This window comes from Aquarana catesbeiana, linkage group LG12, assembly GCF_042186555.1.
Source record: "Aquarana catesbeiana isolate 2022-GZ linkage group LG12, ASM4218655v1, whole genome shotgun sequence".
In the NCBI taxonomy this organism is placed as follows: domain Eukaryota; kingdom Metazoa; phylum Chordata; class Amphibia; order Anura; family Ranidae; genus Aquarana; species Aquarana catesbeiana.
This window is the reverse complement of record NC_133335.1, coordinates 203,027,678-203,048,544: the sequence shown is the minus strand read 5'-3', so window position 1 is coordinate 203,048,544 and position 20,867 is coordinate 203,027,678.

The window sequence follows — 20,867 nt, the reverse complement described above, 5'->3', positions numbered from 1 at the left end:
GGCCACGAGGATGGTGAGCAGTGACACTGTCCCTCTTGTCCACCTGTTGGAGCACACGCTGCGTGGAATAATGGACAGGGCACTTGAGGCAGAACAGAGGCAGGAAGAGGAGGACTTCCTTACCTCTCAAGGCCCCCTTTATCCAGACAGTGTTCCTGCGTGCCAACCGATCACACAGGAAGAGGACGAGGAGAAGGAGGAGGAGGAGGAGAATTGTGTCAGCATGGAGGTGGAGCCTGGCACTCAGCATCAGCAGCAGTCTTCAAGGGATCATTTACAGTCCCAAGAAACCCATGGACTTGTACGTGTCTGGGAGGAGGTGGCTGCGGATCATGTCGTCCTTAGTGACCCATTAGGACTCTGGACCGAATGCCTCAGCAAACCTACGCTGCATGGCCTCCCTGATCCTGCAAAGCATGTGGAAGGATCCTCGTATTCGTGGTATCAAGGAGAGGGATCATTACTGGCTGGCAACCCTCCTTGATCCACGTTACAAGGGTAAGGTTGCGGACCTTATCTTGCCGCAGAGGGAGCAGAGAATTAAACATCTTCGGGAGGCCTTGCAGAAAGGTCTGTTCAACGGGTTCCCAGAGACTGGGAGGTTACAAATTCCTGTTCCTGGACAACGTGTTGCTGGGGCTTCGGTCAGTAAAAGGGGGTGCAGGGGAGAAGGTGGCCGTCTGACCGATGCGTTCAGACAATTTTTTAGTCCGCAGCCCCTAGGTATGATCGGTTCCAGCAGCCATCGCCAGCGTCTGTTTTACATGGTGCAGGAATACCTATGGGCAAGATCAGACACCTTTCCCACCAAAAATCCTCTGGGTTACTGGGTCTTGAGGATGGATCACTGGCCATAGCTTGCACAGTATGCAATTGAGCTACTGGCCTGTCCTGCGTCCAGCGTTCTTTTGGAACGCACATTCAGTGCTGCTGGAGGCTTTGTAACCGATCACAGGGTGCGCCTGTCCACCGACTAGGTTGATCGACTGACCTTCATAAAATGAATCAGTCTTGGATCACCACCAGCTACCAAGCACCTGATGCTGATGTAACCGAATAATTTTTTTTGAAATGTCAGATCCCTTCAATGATCATGCTGATAGCTTGTAAGAACATTTTTTGTTCTGGGCGCCGCCACCAGTGGCTAAGGCCCAATTTTTTAGCCCCTGTTTAACAGGTGCATGTAATTAGAATTTTTGATGCAATACCTTGCAGCAGGGCTCATTCCTGCGCTCCAACTAGAGTATTTGTGAGGGGTTGCAGTGTTGTGGAACCAGCAGCACCAGTGCCTAAGGCCCAATTTTTCAGCCCCTGTTTGATAGGGGCGTCTAATTACAATTTTTGATGAAATATTTTGCAGGAGGGTTCGTTGCTGCGCTCAACTACAGTATCTGTGAGGGGTTGCAGTGTTGTGGCACCAGCATCAGTGCCTAAGGCCCAATTTTTCAGCCCCTGTTTAACAGGGGCGTGTAATTACAATTTTTGATGCAATACTTTACAGCAGGGCTCATTTCTGCGCTCCAACTAGAGTATCTGTGAGGGGTTGCAGTGTTGTGGCACCAGTGCCTAAGGCCCAATTTTTCTGCCCCTGTTCATCATTACAATTCTTGATCTAATATTTCACAGCAGGGCCCATTCCTGCGCCCACCAAGAGTAACTGAGAGGGCTTACATTGTTGTGGCAACACCACCACCAAAGGCCCAATTTTTCTGCCCCTGTTCAACAGGTGCATGTAAATACAATTCTTGATATAATATTTCACAGCAGGGCCCGTTCCAGCGCCCACCAAGAGTAACTGTGAGGACTTGCAGTGTTGTGGCACCAGCATCGCCACCACCACCACCAAGGCCCAATTTTTCTACCATTGTTTAACAATGGCATGTAATTACAATTCTTGATATAATAGTTCACAGCAGGGTGTTCCAGCGCCCACCAAGAGTAACTGTGAGGGCTTACAGTGTTGTGGCAACACCAACACCTAAGGCCCAAATTTCTGCAGAGTATATAGGGCAGGCCCCTACTTTCAAACATCCAACTTACAAACAACTCCTACTTGCAAACGGAAGGAGACAACAGGAAGTGAGATGAAACCTACCCCTAGGAAGGGAAATTCTCTCCTGTAGGAGTTAATTTGGGAAAAACGTGTCTCCTCTCCACTGATGCTTTATCACCAATCCTTGTTTCACAAAAAAACCCCAATTTTCAAAAAACATTTGTCATTGGGACAGAAAGTGAGGTGAAATCTTCTGAAGAGGTGCACAGACAGCAAAACAAATGTTACAGGGGTGATAACCCTTCCATATGTTTTCCAAAAAGCTTAACAATAGGATTTTTTTGGCTGGAGCTACACTTTAAAAATGTACCAGTTCAAAATTACAAACAGATTCTACTTAACAACAAACCTACAGTCCCTGTCTTGTTTGCACCGCCTGTATACTGCTGTTCAGAGTATATAGGGCCTAGGGGCCCCACGCCTTTCTTTTTTTTTTATTGGGTGTGGGGTTCCCCTTAATATCCATACAAGACCCAAATGGGCTGGTAATGGGGGGGGGGGGTACCCATGCCATTTTTCTCAATGATTTTCATCCATATTGCCGGGACCAGACATTACATTAAAGCCGCAAGCAGTTTTAAATGACTATTTTTCCTTTAGGAATGTCATTTTGTGCAGGGACGGTTCTAAACACGGGAAACACGTGCCACTTCACAGGCATACTATAGAAACCCCCCAGGAACGATATTTAAAGGAATATTTCACTTTTGTTTTCCACTTTAAGCATCATTAAAATCACTGCTCCTGAAAAAGGCCGTTTTTAAAACTTTTTTTTGCATTGATACATGTCCCCTGGGGCAGGACCCGGGTCCCCAAACCCTTTTTTGGACAATAACTTGCATATTAGCCTTTAAAATTAGCACTTTTGATTTTGAACGTTTGAGTCCCATAGACTTTAACGGGGTTCTAAAGTTCGCCCAAACTTTCGTTCCGTTCACAGGTTCTGGTGAGAACAGAACCGGGGGGTGTTCAGCTCATCCCTACTACTCATGCAAGTGCCTCAAGAGAGCCTTTAAACATGTGAGGAATCAATCAAGGACTAGCCGGAAATCCTAAAGTCTGGTAACATCAAACCACAGACCACTCGGATCATCATGAGATACAACAGTCAGCACAAAATAATTAAAATTTTTTTTCGAAAAATACTGGCACCTACTTACCATCGACCCACCCTTAAGACCACATGTTCCACCACACCCAGTGGTCACATATCGCAGAACTAGGTCAATAAAAGACCAATTAGTTCAGAGCAAATTCGTTGTCAAATTTAGATCAGACCCCTGCAAAAATATGGGCACTTTCCCCTGTGGTGGATGCACTACGTGCCGATATATGAACACCCAAAAAAATATAATACTACCCAATGGCATGGTGTTCAAACCACGACACTATGCCAACTGCAAAACTCCTGGGGTAGTTTACCTATTGGCTTGCCAATGTAAGTGTTTCTACATAGGCAAAACAAAACTGGAGTTCCGTACGAGCAAGGCGACACATCACTAGTATGCTGACAGCAAATCCAGACTTGCCAATGGGTAGGCACGTGGTTGATCACCATGGGGGGGATATGCCCCAAATTTAATTTTCTCATCCTGGATTGAATCCATCCAAACATCAGGGCAGGAGACTGGAATAAACTCCTCCTACAACGAGAAACTCGATGGATAGTGGAGTTAAACGCTGCCCTATTTCCAGGCCTCAATACTCAACTCAGTTTTAGGCCCTTCTTGGAAGGTTTTCAATCAGGGGTATGTGAAAAAGATCTCTAGGAATTTTGGTATCCCCCATATGACTGTTTAAATTAATCTAGGAATAATGTCCATTGCAAAGATAAATGGGAGAATCCTCTTCACAATATGCCATACATGTGCCCTATAGTATTTTACGAATTAAGATAATAGATAGGTTTATCCCATTATTGTCACCACTGAACTGTTTTCTGGCATGTACCACAAATCCTCCACTGTATGGTCCAATGTGATAGACCTAATAATCCCTTGAGACCACGTTTGGGAGTCACTGCTGATGTATGTGATGTACCGCACCCTGTGTCTGTATACAATAGGCTGTTGCAACATTAAGGGAGACTTATGTTCTCCTGTCATGCTGATTGTGGCCCATATGAGTTAGTCTGGTGGCTATGGCTATGGTGGTACTGTACTGGGCTTTGTGTGTCTCTTTTTTGAATGCATACCTATGGGCTCATTATTCTATGCCCATATGTATTAATTGCAATGGTAATACTGAAGTCACTCAACTCTGCTTGGACATACAATTTTACATTATCAGCATTCCTTATCCGCACCACTAGAATCCCTATGTTGGCTCTGCTGGTGGCGCTTTTATGCGCCTACTTCGCTGCTCTGATCAGCAGTTCTTGTCCGCTTCCTCTAATGTCTCACTGTACATAGAGGATAAGAACATATGCAGTTGTTTACCGGCACAGCCCCGCCCCTCATCCTCCCCTATTGGTCAGAGGTATGGAGGAGGCGGTCGTATAGTGCCGCTCACGCTGTTAAGCCTGTCCCCCATGCCTATCCACAGATAATAGACACACACTATATGGGCCAGTACTAACGCCAGGCCCCGCCCACACCTCGTATCTCTCTTGACACAGCATGCGCAGCATGGGACGCTGCGCATGCGCTGGCGTCTCTCACTATAACAACACAAGCCCAAATTGGAGTATTAGTCTCCTCTATTCACACCAGGACTAACGTGCTGCATAAGCTGGGGATCGCTCTGCAAGGTTGGTGGAATATTCAGTTCTTTTTGTTATAATTTTTCCTTTATGACACTAACTATAGCATACCCTGTCTGCTCTTGAATAATAGCCGCCCAGCTTACTGCTTATGGGCTGATCCAGGGGGCTGATTTAATGCCTTAACAGGTACCTATACGAAGTATCTGTCTGCTTCTGATAAACCTCAGGTTTGCTAACACTACCTAATTATTTTGGATATATTCTTTACTTATTACTAGTACAAAGACTTACCTATATATTTATACCTTCATCAATGATTAATAATACAATGTTCCTACCCTCAACTTCGGCTATTATTGTGAACACCGATGTCCAATAATGAATGCTTTTGTCTAAAAAGAGGGGGGTTTTCTTAAATAAGTATATACCCATATTAATGATAACACTGGAGTGACAAATATCACCTGTTTCCCTACGAGCTTTACATATTTCTAAGATACAGCCATTGGAAACTGTAGTGCCATTTGTACTACTAAAAAATATATGAAAAACACCAGACCAAAATGTATTAATGCATTAAAGTGTTTGTTCACCAATGCCAGAAGTCTGCCAAGCAAAATAGGTGAGTTGGAAGCTCTGGTGCATGAAGTGAACTATGATGTAATCGGTATTGCTGAAACTTGGCTTCAATCCTCACATGACTGGGCTATTAATATTCCTGGCTATGCACTCTTTCGGAGAGACAGGGTAAAAAGGAAAGGTGGCGGGGTCTGTCTCTATGTGAGAAGTGATCTCAAAGCAAGTGTGAAAGAGGACCTGATTGATGGAGAGTGTGATGAGTCTGAAGCATTATGGGTGGAACTGCATATAGATGGGCGTAGTTCAAAGTTAATCATTGGAGTTTGTTATAGACCACCCAATGTTAACGAGGAGGTGGAGACTCAGCTCCTTGCACAGATGGAAAGGGCTGCAAGGGCTGGGACAGTGATAATAATGGGAGATTTTAGCTACCCAGAAATTGACTGGAGTAATGGCACTGCTGGGACAGTTAAAGGGCAAAAATTTATAAACCTAGTACAGGACAATTTTATGGTCCAGTTTATTGAGGCCCCAACTAGGAATGAAGCTCTGTTGGACCTGGTAATCTCAAACCATGCAGAGCTTATTACTAATGTGCAGATAAAGGAACACCTGGGTAGCAGTGACCATAACATGATTTCATTTGATGTTAGCTGTAAACAAGAAATACATAAGGGAAAGATAAAAACACTTAACTTCAAGAGAGCAAATTTTCCAAGGATGAGGGCTGCTCTCGAGGACTTAGACTGGGAGGGAATATTGGCAGCGATAAACACAGAACAGAAATGGGAATTCTTCAAAAAGACTGTTTGGGACCTCACTGCAAAGTATATTCCCATGGGCAATAAGTTTAAAAGGCTAAAAAGAAAACCTATGTGGCTCACGGTCAAAGTTAGAAAAGCTATAAACAATAAGAAAAGAGCTTTTAAAAAATATAAAAATGAAGGAACACTAGTGTCATTTAAATGCTACAAAGAATTTAACAGAATATGTAAAAAGGAAATCAAGGGTGCAAAAATTCAAAATGAACGACAGATCGCAAAAAATAGTAGGACAAACCCCAAAAAATTCTTCAAATATATTAATAGTAAAAAGGTCAGATCTGAGCATGTAGGCCCTTTACAAAATAATCTAGAGTGGGTGACTGGGGACAAGGAGAAGGCTAATTTATTAAATACTTTCTTCAGCTCTGTGTATACAAAAGAGCATGGGGAAGTTCATGTCCATAATGGGGGTGGTATTGACACAGCCCCCAATGATCCACAATGGCTCAAAAGGGATATGGTCCAGAAATATTTAGACAGAATAAAGGTGGATAAAGCACCTGGACCTGATGGCATCCACCCACGGATCCTAAAAGAATTGAGCTCTGTAATTTCAAAGCCATTGTATCTAATTTTTAGGGACTCATTAATGACGGGAATAGTACCGCTGGATTGGCGCAGGGCGAACGTGGTGCCTATATTTAAAAAGGGATCAAAGTCTTTACCAAGTAACTATAGACCTGTTAGTTTAACTTCTATAGTCGGGAAGATACTGGAGCGTTTAATAAAAGACCACATAGACGAGTTCTTGCTGGAAAAAAACATTTTAAGCAACAGACAGCATGGGTTCATGAAAGACAGAAGTTGTCAGACAAACCTGATTTCTTTTTATGAAGAGGTAAGTAAAACCTTGGACAGAGGGGTGGCTGTGGACGTGGTTTATTTGGATTTTGCAAAAGCGTTTGATACAGTTCCGCACACACGGCTCATGTGTAAGTTAAAGTCTACAGGCTTGGAAATATCAGTTTGTAAATGGATAGAAAACTGGCTAAAAGACAGAATTCAGAGAGTAGTGGTTAATGATTCTTACTCTGAATGGTCTAAGGTTATCAGTGGTGTACCCCAAGGTTCAGTGCTGGGACCCTTACTCTTTAATATCTTTATAAATGATATTGGGTCTGGGATCAAAAGTAACATTTCTGTCTTTGCAGATGACACCAAGCTATGCAGTGGAATAACGTCCTTACAGGATGTCTCCAATTTACAAGCCGACCTCAATGCTCTGTCTAATTGGGCGACTATGTGGCAGATGAGGTTTAATGTTGAGAAATGTAAAGTTATGCACTTGGGGGCTAAGAATATGCATGCATCATACATGCTAGGGGGAGTACAACTGGGGGAATCTGTAGTGGAGAAGGATCTGGGGGTTTTGGTAGATCATAAGCTCAATAATAACATGCAATGCCAAGCTGCGGTTTCCAAAGCGAGCAAAGTTCTTTCTTGTATTAAGAGAGGTATGGACTCCAGAGAGAGAGATATCATTCTGCCCCTGTTCAAATCATTAGTAAGACCTCATCTGGAATATGCAGTTCAGTTTTGGACACCAGTTCTCAAAAAGGATATCGTGGAACTGGAGAAAGTGCAGAGAAGGGCAACCAAACTGATAAGAGGCATGGGGGAGCTCAGCTATGAGGAAAGATTAGAGGAACTGAATTTGTTCACTCTTGAGAAGAGGAGAATAAGGGGGGATATGATCAACATGTTTAAATATATAAGGGGTCCATATAGTGAACTTGGTGTTGAGTTATTCACTTTACGGTCAACACAGAGGACAAGGGGGCACTCTTTACGACTGGAGGAAAAGAGATTTCATCTCCAAATACGGAAAGGTTTCTTCACAGTAAGAGCTGTGAAAATGTGGAATAGACTCCCTCCAGAGGTGGTTCTGGCCAGCTCAGTAGATTGCTTTAAGAAAGGCCTGGATACTTTCCTAAATGTACATAATATAACTGGGTACTGACATTTATAGGTAAAGTTGATCCAGGGAAAATCCGATTGCCTCTCTGGGATCAGGAAGGAATTTTTTCCCCTGCTGTAGCAAATTGGAGCATGCTCTGCTGGGGTTTTTTGCCTTCCTCTGGATCAACTGTGGGTATAGTATTGGGTATATTGGATTGTACTTTTTTTTTTTTTTTTTTTTTTTTTTTTTTGTGGTTGGACTGGATGGACTTGTGTCTTTTTTCAACCTGACTAACTATGTAACTATATATTATATTTTCTTCTTTGCAGACACTTTTTTGTTAATTGTGTCATTATCCACCCTGAACCAATTTGCACCTAACCATGCAGACTTATTGGTTTCATATAACCAAGTAGTGATCTCCATTTCATACTGCTTCACGGCGTTTGGTGGGACTTTACGGCCGCACTGCATCAGCTGGCACATTTTCTGGAGGTGTATATTATATCAAGTTCATCCAATTGGTGGGTGATCTCCCAGTCTTGGTCTCGGCGATGCTCCTGCCTCTTGCCCTCTGTTTATGATGTACATACTTTGTTATTATAATTTGTGGGGTTTTTTTTCAATACTATTACTATTCTTCTGTTTTTTATTGTTTAGAATATGCTACGGTAATTTCACCTTATCTTGAACCTCCCTGATGAAGGGACCCCACAAGTGTCCTAAAATGTGTCGGTCCGAATATCTACAATTGCCACGCATTAAAGATTTAGTCTTTGTATACTCTGCTGTTTTTATTAACTTTATTTTTGGTGATGTCTGCACCTGAATAACTTTATATTTTCTATAATTCAATAAATAATCATTTATATAATATTTTCCTTAGACCCCTTTCCTTGTTTCCTATAAAGTCCTTATTATTTATCTGGGGGATATTTGCTTCTTAATATTATATCTAGGATTGGCAACCTCAAGCCCCTTTTTGGTGGATCATCTTAGCTATTTTTTTTGCCCTAAAATAATGCATGCAGTACTTATCTCAAATGTAAATTCACAATGAAAAAAAATAATTAAAAAAAATGCGTAATTGAACAAATGTGTTAAATATTTGTAAATTTAACACATAAATCAAGTGTTTTTCTTTACGTTGTTTTATCTAATTTATTTATTTATTTTTTTCATAGGCTGCACCAGAGGAAGATTGTTCTATAATTGAAGGCACAGAGAAATATCCCCACCAGATGCTGTGTTACAACGCAGCAGCTGGCTTGCAGTGCGGCAGGATCACTGTAGTGCTGATGCACTGATAAATGTGCAATGCGCACTTTTTTTTTAATTTTAAACAAACTTTATTGAAATGTCAAAAAGACAATTCATTAAGTTCAACTTGCCTCCGCATGGTGCGAGGCGGTGGATGGCCTTGCACTGCACACAACCGCAACACAGTGGTGTGAACCGGGCACATAGGAGACAAGGCGTTTTGTCTTGCAATGGGGCTGAGCTGGAATAGCCTTGCACACTTGTGAATCTACCCCAGTGTGCCTTCAGTGACAGAATGATCTCCTTTTAGAGAAATGTTAGGTTTCTAAAATATCAATTGCCTGTACAATGAGATAAATAACATATGCATGCTATTTTTAATGAATTGACTTTAACCACTTCAATACCGGGACTTTCGTCCCTTCCTGCCCAGGACAATTTTCAGCTTTCATCGCTGTCGCAACTTGAATGACAATTGCGCGGTCATGCAACACTGTGCCCAAACTAAATTTTTATCATTTTCTTCCCACAAGTAGAGCTTTCTTTTGTTGGTATTTGATCACCTCTGGGGTTTTTATTTTTTGCTAAACAAATTAAAAAAACCAACATTTTTGAAAAAGTTTTTCTTAGTTTCTGTCATAAAATTTTGTTTTCTCCTTCACTGACGGCACTGATATGTAGAATTGATGGGCACCGAACAGCATCACTGATATGCGGCACTGATGGACACTAATAGATGGCACTGATGGGCAGCACTGATGATGAGGCACTGACAGGTGTTACTGCTGTGCACTGTGGCGGGCACTGACAGACTTTATTGATGGGGCACTGCTGGGGGCTGTGCTCATAATCAATGTGCTGATTATCAGCACAGACCCCCCCCTTTCTGACAGGGAGAGCTGCCGATCACCTCTCCCTGTCAGCGTGAACCGAGAAATGGCTTTTGCCAGCACTTCCTGGGTCACACGATGATCGACTATGATTGGTCACAGCTGATCACGTGGTAAGAAGCCTCTGTCTGAGGTGCTCCTTACCACGATAGAAGATGCAGTGTGTCAGACTGACACGCCACACTAGCGATCACTGTGCTGGGCGTGCACCGCCATGTTATCTTGCTGGACATCATATGACACCCAGTCAAGATAACAGGACCACCGCCCAGCCGTCAATCTGCTATAGGCCGGGTGGGAAGTGGTTAATGGTTTATCTAATTTTTTTCTGTATTTTTATCAAATTTGCAGTATTTACCTTAACCTCTTCCCGACTGTGCTATAGCCGAATGACAGCTACAGCACGGTCGCACATTTCCGGAGTGCGTCTATTAACGTCCTCCTGTCATCGCGCTTACTGCATGCCTACTGCAGTGTGCATCGGCAGGGATCCTTTGGACACAGATCGGGGTAAATAGCCAATCACAGCGGTTCTTTACCATGTGACCAGCTGTGTCCAATCACAGCTTATCACAGTGTAAACAGGATTTGCCGGTTATCGGCATTTCTCGCCTCACGCTGACAGCGCAAGGAGAGGAAAGCCGGTAACCGGCAAATCCGCAGTGTCCTTATTATCAGTTCAACCCCAACAGTGCCCATCAGTGCCACAGATCAGTGCAGCTTCATCGGTAAAGGAGAAAAAGTACTTATTCAGAAAATTTTATAACAGAAACTAAGAAAAAAAATATTTTTCAAAATTTTCAGTCTTTTTTCGTTTGTTTAGCACAAAAATTAAAAACCCAGCTGTGATTAAATACCACCAAAAGAAAGCTCTATCTGTCAAAAAAAAAAAAAAAAAAGCTAAAAATGTAATTTAGGAACAGCGTTGCATGACCGCGCAATTGCCATTCGACGTGTGACGGCTCAGAAAGCTGAAAACTGGCCTGGGCAGGAAGGGGTTGAAAGTTCCCAGTAGGCAAATGGTAAATTCAATATTTTACTTTCATGAATTGATTCTTATTATTGCATGCAATATTTCCCAAAAACATATAGTGCATGCGATTATCATTATTGAATTGACCACACGGTGTAAATTGTCGGTGATATTTAAAAAATAAAATATTCTTGTAATAAATATTCAATTAGGCTGGATTCACACCTATGCAGTTTTGGTGCTTTTTGCATTTTGCACATTTGCACTACAAAAAGGGTTCCATAGGAAACCGTGTTAAAGCGTGGGTCCACCTATCTATCGTTTTTTTTTTTTGAGTTAATTCACAAACTTTTCTTCTCAGCATTACATACTCACATATTGTGTGTAATATGTCCGCCTGTCTCAGATTTCATCGGAAAGAATAACTTATATTATTCACTGCAGGCGGTTTCCATCTTCATTGTGGGCATTTGAAGCCCACAAGCATTTATTTCCTGGATGTGGTGAATGCTGTGCTCCCAGCATTCACCGCTCGTTCCCGCACATGCTCAGTGGCATCCTGGGAAGCCTGAGACTAGCTCCCAGGAGTCTGGGAGAGGCTAGAAACACGCCTACTCCCATGGGAGGAGAACCAGGAAGTGCAAAGAAGAATAGAAAAATAAAAGGTAATTACGGCGATTTAAATTTTTTTAAACGGCATGTCAGCATCTAGGCAAGGAAGAGAATACATACAGATATTGTTCAAAATTTGGGTGGAACCCCGCTTTAAATGGACTGTTGTGCAAATCTGCAAAATGCAAAAAGCACTAAAACTGCATAGGTGTGAATCCAGCCTGACATAACAGGAGGCCCAACTTCAAATTTTGCATGAAGCAGGAATTAAAACAGGCCTACTACCAATAGTTATGTTATCTAATACTGTTATTTAAAACAATAACCTCTTTTGGGCACATGCACTTATATTTTTTAGGAATTGTACATATTGACTGCAAAGTATTTTTTTTTTTTACAACTAATGAATATAGACTTACATACTTACTCACTATAGCCCTTGGTGTGCTCACATAGCATTAGACATATACACAGTAAATTTACAGTCTCACTTGGTATTACACAAACCAAATTGCCCAATGTGATTTTTTTGGTGTCCATAACCAAGCTCCACCAATGTGTGACATCTTTGTTTAAAAAAGGAAAAAAAGAGAGATAATGTAAAAGAAGACCAGTGGAGTATGTACATTGTATGACCAAAGGCATGAGGACAACCCTCCAAATTGTTTAGCGTTTCCAGTGAAGGGTGCTGATGCAGCTACAACATACTAAACCTTTAATACGATCTATTCCAACCTTCCAACCCTTTTACTGTTCAGGACTTCTCATTGACATGGTTTGAGGAGTGTGGGGTGGAGAAACTCAGTCTAGAACAGGGTTGTCCAACCTGCCACCAAAGATGGCTATGAATGTGGGCCAACACAAAATGGCATAAACTTACTTAAAGTGTGTTCAATAAATGGTGTATTACATGCTGTTCATACTCAGTCACTGAATGATCCTGCTGCTCTCTATCTCTATAGACATATCTGTATGGATGTCACACCACTTCCTCAAACTCAACTTGTTCAAAACCAAGCTTATAATATTACCCCCCCCCCCCCCCCCCCCCCCGTGCCTCTTCTCCTGATTTCTCTCTCTTGAGAGCAATGGCACAACCATCCACCCATCCCCACATGTCAGGGTGCTAGGTGTTATCCTGGATTCTGAACTCTTTTCGGCTCCACATCCAATCCCTTTCCAAAGCTTGCCGCCTCAACCTCCACAACATCTCCAAACTACATCCCTTCCTAACCCACGAAACCACAAAGCTCCTGATTCACTCCCTGGTTATCTCTCGCCTCGACTACTACTCCCTCCTAATTGGCTTACCTTTAAATAGACTATCCCCCCTTCAGTCCATCATGAATGCTGCTGCCAGACTCATCCACCTTACCAACCGCTCCGTGTCTGCTACCCCTCTCTGCCAATCCCTCCATTGGGTGCCACTCACCAAACTAATTAAATTCAAAATACAGTACTAACAATAAGTTACAAAGCCATCCATAACTCTGCCCCCAGCTACATCACTAGCCTAGTCTCAAAATACCAACCTTGTAGCTGTGGTGGCAACGCATGCTTAGTTTTTAGTGAGTTTTTATGCTGAGCATTTGCTCCCTATCTGAGCAGCCTATGTGACTTTAGCATCACACATGTTGCCATATACACAGTGGTAAATGACAGCCCGCTCTCTTCTGCCCACTAACCAGCTAAACACAATGGAAGTGGGATATTACATGTAGAATAATCCCTTTGCGCAGTAAAACAAATCTTAATGCCCTAGCCCATTTTGCAACTTTGACATGTGTTAGTAAAACTGTACATATCATCAAAACTGCTTTGTGCATCCAGGTGGATTATACCTGTTTTTTTTTTTTCAGGACAAATTGGGCATTCATTTAGAGGTAAATGGTAATGGATATCGCCTGATTTTTTTTTTCTTATTTAGGGAAAACTGGCCCAAAATAATAATAATAAAAAAAAAAAAAAAAATTTTTAACCGCTTCAGCCCCGGACCATTTGACTGGCCAAAGACCAGAGCACTTTTTTGGGATTCAGCACTGCGTTGCTTTAACTGACAATTGCGCGGCCGTGCGACGTGGCTCACAAACAAAATTGACGTCCTTTTTTTCCCACAACTAGAGCTTTCTTTTGGTGGTGTTTGATCACCTCTGCGTTTTTTATTTTTTGCACTATTAACAAAAAAAGAGCGACAATTTTGAAAAAAAACGCATTACTTTTTGCTATAATAAATATCCCTAAAAAATATATAAAATAAAATTTTTTTCCCTCAGTTTAGGCCGATACGTATTTTTCTACATATTTTTGGTAAAAAAAAATTGCAATAAGCGTATCAAAATTGTACACACGCTGTGCTTATCAAAAAAAAAAAAAAAAAATTTCCACTAAAATATTAATGAAGTGATATTGTGCTTAACATATACAAAATCTATTAACAACTATTAATACTATACTATATGTTAATGTGCAATAAATTTCAATGAATGAATAAATAGGTAAAAGTGCTCCAATAAGCCTGTGTATTGTAAATATGCCACAAAGCTTGTGCAATTTTCAAACATTAATAAATAATTCAACACAAACATCCATGCGATTTAGTGTTGCATGCAAGCATATCAGTACTGCATCTATGCAATATGGTGTTAGTGCAAGGTTCGAACAATAAAAAGTTAAAAAATACAAAAACGCATCCATGCGATTTGGTGCTACATCCATGTGATTCTATTCAATTCAGTGCTGTGTTGCTGTGCAATGATTAAATTAACAGTCCGATTTAGTGTTGCATCCATGCATTTCAGTGCTGCATCTATGCAATATGGTGTTAGTGCAATGTTCAAACAATAAAAAGTTAAAAATACAAAAAAAACGCATCCATGCGATTTGGTGTTGCATCCATGTGATTCTATGCAATTCAGTGCTGTGTTGCTGTGCAATGATCAAATTAACAGTCCACAGATCTTCCACAATCCATTCATGTGTTATGGTGAACACAAACTAAAGTGCTGTGCGCTCATACAAGTGCTCCCCCCCCAGGTGATAGCCCCTCACCTTAGGGCGTGCGACCTTGCAATTAAGCTTGGTCAGAATGCGCCTTAGAACCTCTCTGGGTTCGATGGTATATGCAGGGTCTTGGATAGATTTGCACTGGTACGTCTATTCCTCACAGCAGTCCCGTTTGTACCTCAATATATCAACATAAAAAGGACTTCATGGTGCAGTATGTACTAAACTTATTAAAATCATAAACAAATCCCGCAATGGGTACTCACAGTAACAAGGAGCTTCAGGGCGCCACACTAAAACAGCAGAGACGAACAGGCAACAGCGGCCGGTATGGGGTGGCGTGCTAATCTGTCCCAACAGGTTGTATGTATAACGTTCCGTCCTGTCCCCTTCCCCTACGCATGTTCGATACAAGGGGTATTTCGTATCTTCATCAGGGGGCTATCACCTGGGGGGGAGCACTTGTATGAGCGCACAGCACTTTAGTTTGTGTTCACCATAACACATGAATGGATTGTGGAAGATCTGTGGACTGTTAATTTGATCATTGCACAGCAACACAGCACTGAATTGCATAGAATCACATGGATGCAATACCAAATTGCATGGATGCTTTTTTTTGTATTTTTAACTTTTTGTTGTTTGAACATTGCACTAACTCCATATTGCATAGATGCAGCACTGAAATGCATGGATGCAACACTAAATCGGACTGTTAATTTAATCATTGCACAGCAACACAGCACTGAATTGAATAGAATCACATGGATGTAGCACCAAATCGCATGGATGCGTTTTTTTGTATTTTTTAACTTTTTATTGTTCGAACCTTGCACTAACACCATATTGCATAGATGCAGTACTGATATGCTTGGATGCAACACTAAATCGCATGGATGTTTGTGTTGAATTATTTATTAATGTTTGAAAATTGCACAAGCTTTGTGGAATATTTTCAATACACAGGCTTATTGGAGCACTTTTACCTATTTATTCATTCATTGAAATTTATTGCACATTAACATATAGTATTAATAGTTGTTAATAGATTTTGTATATGTTAAGCACAATATCACTTTATTAATATTTTAGTGGAAATTTTTTTATTTTTTATTTTGATAAGCGCAGCGTGTGTACAATTTGGTTTAACTATTTTGCATGGTTATGAGACATGCGTAACGTTAGCAGCTGATCATTTGCAAAGATATACTATTTTGGAGACCAGATTTGGTCAATTACCTGGAGGCTCACAGGACTACAAATTAGCATTCTGTGCAATAAGCGTATATTGATTGGTTTGCGCAAAAGTTATAGCATCTACAAAATAGGGGATAGTTTTATGGCATTTTTATTAATTTTTTTTTTTACTAGTAATGGTGGCGATCAGCAATCTTTATTGTGACTGCGACATTATGGCGGACACGTCGGACAATTTTGACACATTTTTGGGACCATTGGCATTAATACAGCGATCAGTGCGATTAAAAATGCATGGATTAATGTAAAAATGTCACTGGCAGTGAAGGGGTTCACACTAGGGGGCAGTGAAGGGGTTCACACTAGGGGGCAGTGAAGGTGTTAATGTGTGTCCTAGTTTGTGTTCTAACTGAAGTGGGGAGGGGACTGTGCAGGGAAGCTAACAGATCGCTGTTCATACTCTGTATGAACAGACGATCTGTCAGTTCTCCCCTCAGAGAACCGGAAACTGTGTGTTTATACAGTTCCGGGTTCTCTGTGTGCCCCGAGCGATCGCGGGAGCCGGCGGTGATCGAGACCGCCGGGCACTCGCATTGGCCCGGAGAGCGAGCAGGGGGCGTGCGCGCCCCCTAGTGGCCACAGGGCGAAGCGACGTTACATAATGTCGTTTCGCCCAGCCGTGCCATTCTGACGCACAACTGCGGCGGCTGGTCAGCATGTGGTTAAAATTTAGCCCCCGGTCCCTATGCTGGGAGCGCACCGTGCTCAAGGGGTGAAAAACAAATATGCGGCCCCATGGAAAAAAGCTCAGTCCTGTGGGGTCGCATATTTGTGTGATGTCAGCACCAAGGGGTTAATGGAGGCTTCGCCTCCCTCTTATTCTAAGACACAGGCTGGAGAGGTGGGACACAGCTTGTGACTGGCAGAAATCCAACCACACTATTTTCAAATATATATCTATAGGACAACAGTTTATTGATATTATTTATTTTTAGTCTGTATTCCAAAGTCTGTTTTTTTTAACATGTGACCAGCAGAAGAGGACTAGAAGCTCCTCCTGCTTATGTTTCCCTGCACACAGGCTGAGAGAGAGCTGGGTCATGTGACGGCTGTATATGGATTAAGAAAAGTGTACTTAGAGGTTTTTTTTTATGAAAAAAAAAAAATGACAGTGCTATCATCCACATACAGAAAGAGAAGGGGGAAAAAAAATAGTGTGCGTTTAGTATCATGTTTAAAATGTTTCTTTTGTTTTTTCTTATAAAAATGCATTTACACCTAATGAACATATGCAGCTGAAGAAAAATGTGACAGTGTCTCTTTACTGGACTTTTAAAGATTTTATCTTCTCAAAGAAAAATCTCCCACTCTTCACAATCACGCCTTATTGGTGTCATCCATTTTTGGTGGCACCTATATTTGTGAGCAACTATTTTCAAGGATGAAGCACATCAAGGGCAAAATTAGAACCAAAATATCTGATGAGCACCTTGAGAATTCATTGAGAATTGCTACTCCATCCATCGAACCAGATACTGACGTGTTCGTTTATCAAAAACAGTGTCAAATATCGCACTCATTTTATGTTGCCCTCTGACACTTTTATAATAAAAGATACTACAAAATAAAAATGAAGTTTTATTACTCAGATAGGTACATTATTTATATCAGGGATTGTTAAAGCGGCAGTAAACCACTGGCTTTTTTTTTTTTATTATTCTAAAACTGCAAGGTAATGTCATAATGGGCTAGTATGAATCGCCCTAGTATGCAAAGCCCTTCAGCGGCACACTGTCACCGCTGAAGGCCACTTCCATCTTCACCTGGTCTTCCTTCTGGGATTGCGGATTCCAGCTGCGTGAGTGGCTGGAGCCACGATGATGTCACCTTTAGAGCGCATGTGCCGGTGACGTCACTGGCTGCATGTAAAGTAAATAGCTCCTAAACGGCGCACGTTTAGGAGATATTTACTGTACCTATAAGTAAGCCTTATTATAGGCTTACTACCAATGGGGATAAAGTCATACAACTGTAACTTGAGATCTGTCCAAACCTATTCTGCTCATCAGCTATCCTTCTGGTTAGTGTATTTTATGTGTGGCCCAAGACAATATTCTCTTCTTCAAATGCTGGCCCAGCAAGGTCAAAAGGTTGGACACCCCTGGTCTAGACGGACCCCTGACCTCAACTCTATTGAACACCTCTGGGAAAAACTGGAACACCGATAGCCAGATCTTTATCAATACTTGACTTCACAAAGGTTCTTTTGGCTGAATAGGCACAAATTCCCACAAGCACAGTCCAAGATAATGTAGAAAGCCTTCCCAGAAGAGTGGAGACTCTTTTAGCCAAAAGAAGGGTCAAAGCCATATTCCTTTTTAAACAAGGTACACAACGGGTGTCATATAGGCATGATGGTCAGGTGTCCACAAACATCTGGTCATATAGCACATATAAAATCAGCATAATCATCTTTAACCATCCTGTTCCTCCTGGTATAAACAGCTTAATTTAAGCAATTTCTGAAAACATAAATAATTCCACAAATCAGGCTCTATTGCTCTTTATTGGGTGCTTCCCTAGGAATAGATAATTTTTTTTTAAATTTTTTCCAAAATTCCAAAACATCTATAATTCATTTAAGTTTATTTTTGTTTGTCCCAAAAATCCAGTTTCTGCGTCGGCAAAACGTGAAGTTCTTTCCTGTGTCGCATGGGGAAGAAACCTAAAATTGGTAGTGGTATTGTCAATCAAAGATGCAGGGTGGGCCAGTTGTCCTCCAAGTATGTCAGTATCACTATACAGTGCTGGGTGGAACTAATAAGACTGGTGCAAAAAACGCTAGAGCAGCTGACCAAAACAACCAACAAGCAAACAGAACCCTTTTAAAAAAAAAAAAAAAAAAAAAAAAAATTATTATTAAACATGACCCCCTTCCCCAGCTGCTAAGTATTTGCCGATTCCCCCTGCAGCCCTCAGTGGTTCCTTCCGCCAACTAATATGTCCTGCAGTGATGGATAAGCTAACGGGAGAAACCACAGTGTGCAGTGGGGGGGGGGGGGGGGGGGGGGAGCAGGTGTTCCACACACACACACACACACACACAGAAGTGTGCAATACTGGCAGTGGCCACGGAGAAGCAAAGAGGCAGCATATCAACAGATAACTATACAGCCTCTTTTATTACAGGTATGCTTTAACATACAACATAACACTGTTCTCTCTTTAAGATTTGAATTCTGATCAGCTTCAGTTACAGCTATAGGTTCTTTGCAACAGTCTTTGTGGATCAGCACAAAACCTGCTCATCAAGATTGTACTGATGCTTGGCATTCCCAAGTACAATGTGTCCCATTAGTATATAGATACTCCGCATCACTATACATGTGTGCATATCTGCAGTATAGAGATACTTGGTATCGTTAACCACAAGGGTGTTCATTAGTGTATAGAATATTAACATCTTTATACATGTTTGCATATAACTATTGAACAGATACTCAGCATCGTTATACAGCGCAGCATGTTCATTGGTAATGTATAGGGATACTCCGCATCAACAACAAAATGATCAATGTATACATGGATTGTTTTTACCGGATAAATGACATGTCATTCTGTTCAGTCACTCCTGTGATTCACATACTGCTAAAGTTGATTCAACAGCTCCCTGTGTCTGCTGCCTGTTCACTGACCAACAAAAGAGCAGCGGATGCACTGTGATCAGACTAGAAGACAGATGGTGTTACAAAGTGGAACCGACCTGGCTGTGTAGTATGGCAGACATATGTCAATCACAAGACTGGTTGAACGGAATTTAAAATCCTTTGGTAGATAAAAACAGTATATATATATATATATATATATATATATGTAATTCAACTGTGGATTTGGTCATTTCCACTCAAGTAAGTGCAGAGCGTAATAGTGATATGCAAAAGGCAGTAACCAATAGCTAAAAAGATTTCACCCATCAGCTAAAAAGTTAAAGCTGAAATCCAGGCTAAAGAAATATTGTGCAATTACAAGATCCACGTGTGTTCTTACTTTTATTTTGGTATGCCTTGTTTATTTCTTCCAGATCTGTGCAGTAATTGAGCAGGCTTGTCTTTTCAGAAGTCTCATGTAAATAAAGACCGGTCACTGCTACACTCTCTCCTTGTGCAGGGTGACTGGTCTTGTATCCGCCCCCTCCTGTAGGAGGTGGGGCCTGCTGGGTCCCTCCCACAGCTCTGCTCAGGCTATGTACAGCAATATGATATCACTGCTACATTTACAAAGGAAATATCTTGAGTTTGCAGGCATCTGGTACACATAAAGTGGATTTTTTACCCTCTGTGGCTATATAGGCACATGAAAGATTTTTGTCCTGGATTTCATCCTTAAATTTAAAAGGTGATTGCCAATTTATTTGCAAAGGATTACTGCATTTTACGTTTGATTAATAACGTAGTGCAAAAAAGTAGTGATTATGTGCAAAAATTGCAGTCACCCATAGCAACCAGGAGACCTAACTTATCTTGGATGGAGTCTTCCAGTTGCTATTGTTGTGTGAGATCCATTATGTTTATGTCATAATCATACTGAAGTTACAACAGCACTAATGCGACTCTTTTAGTGTAAAATAAGGAAAATGGTGATATCCGATTGGCTGCTATGGGTTTACAATTCACTATCACAGCATTCTGCATTGCCTTACTGTTTGCCCGGAAAGACAGAGTACATTAAGAGGCTAATTTGAAACCTTAATGCTGAACTCCAGGCAAGTATAACATGCAAAAAAAGTAATGCAGCTCATTATTCATTAATATATCAATTAATGTACTTTTTTGCAATCAGTTGGAGTGCCTGAATTTGACCTAGCATCAGCCT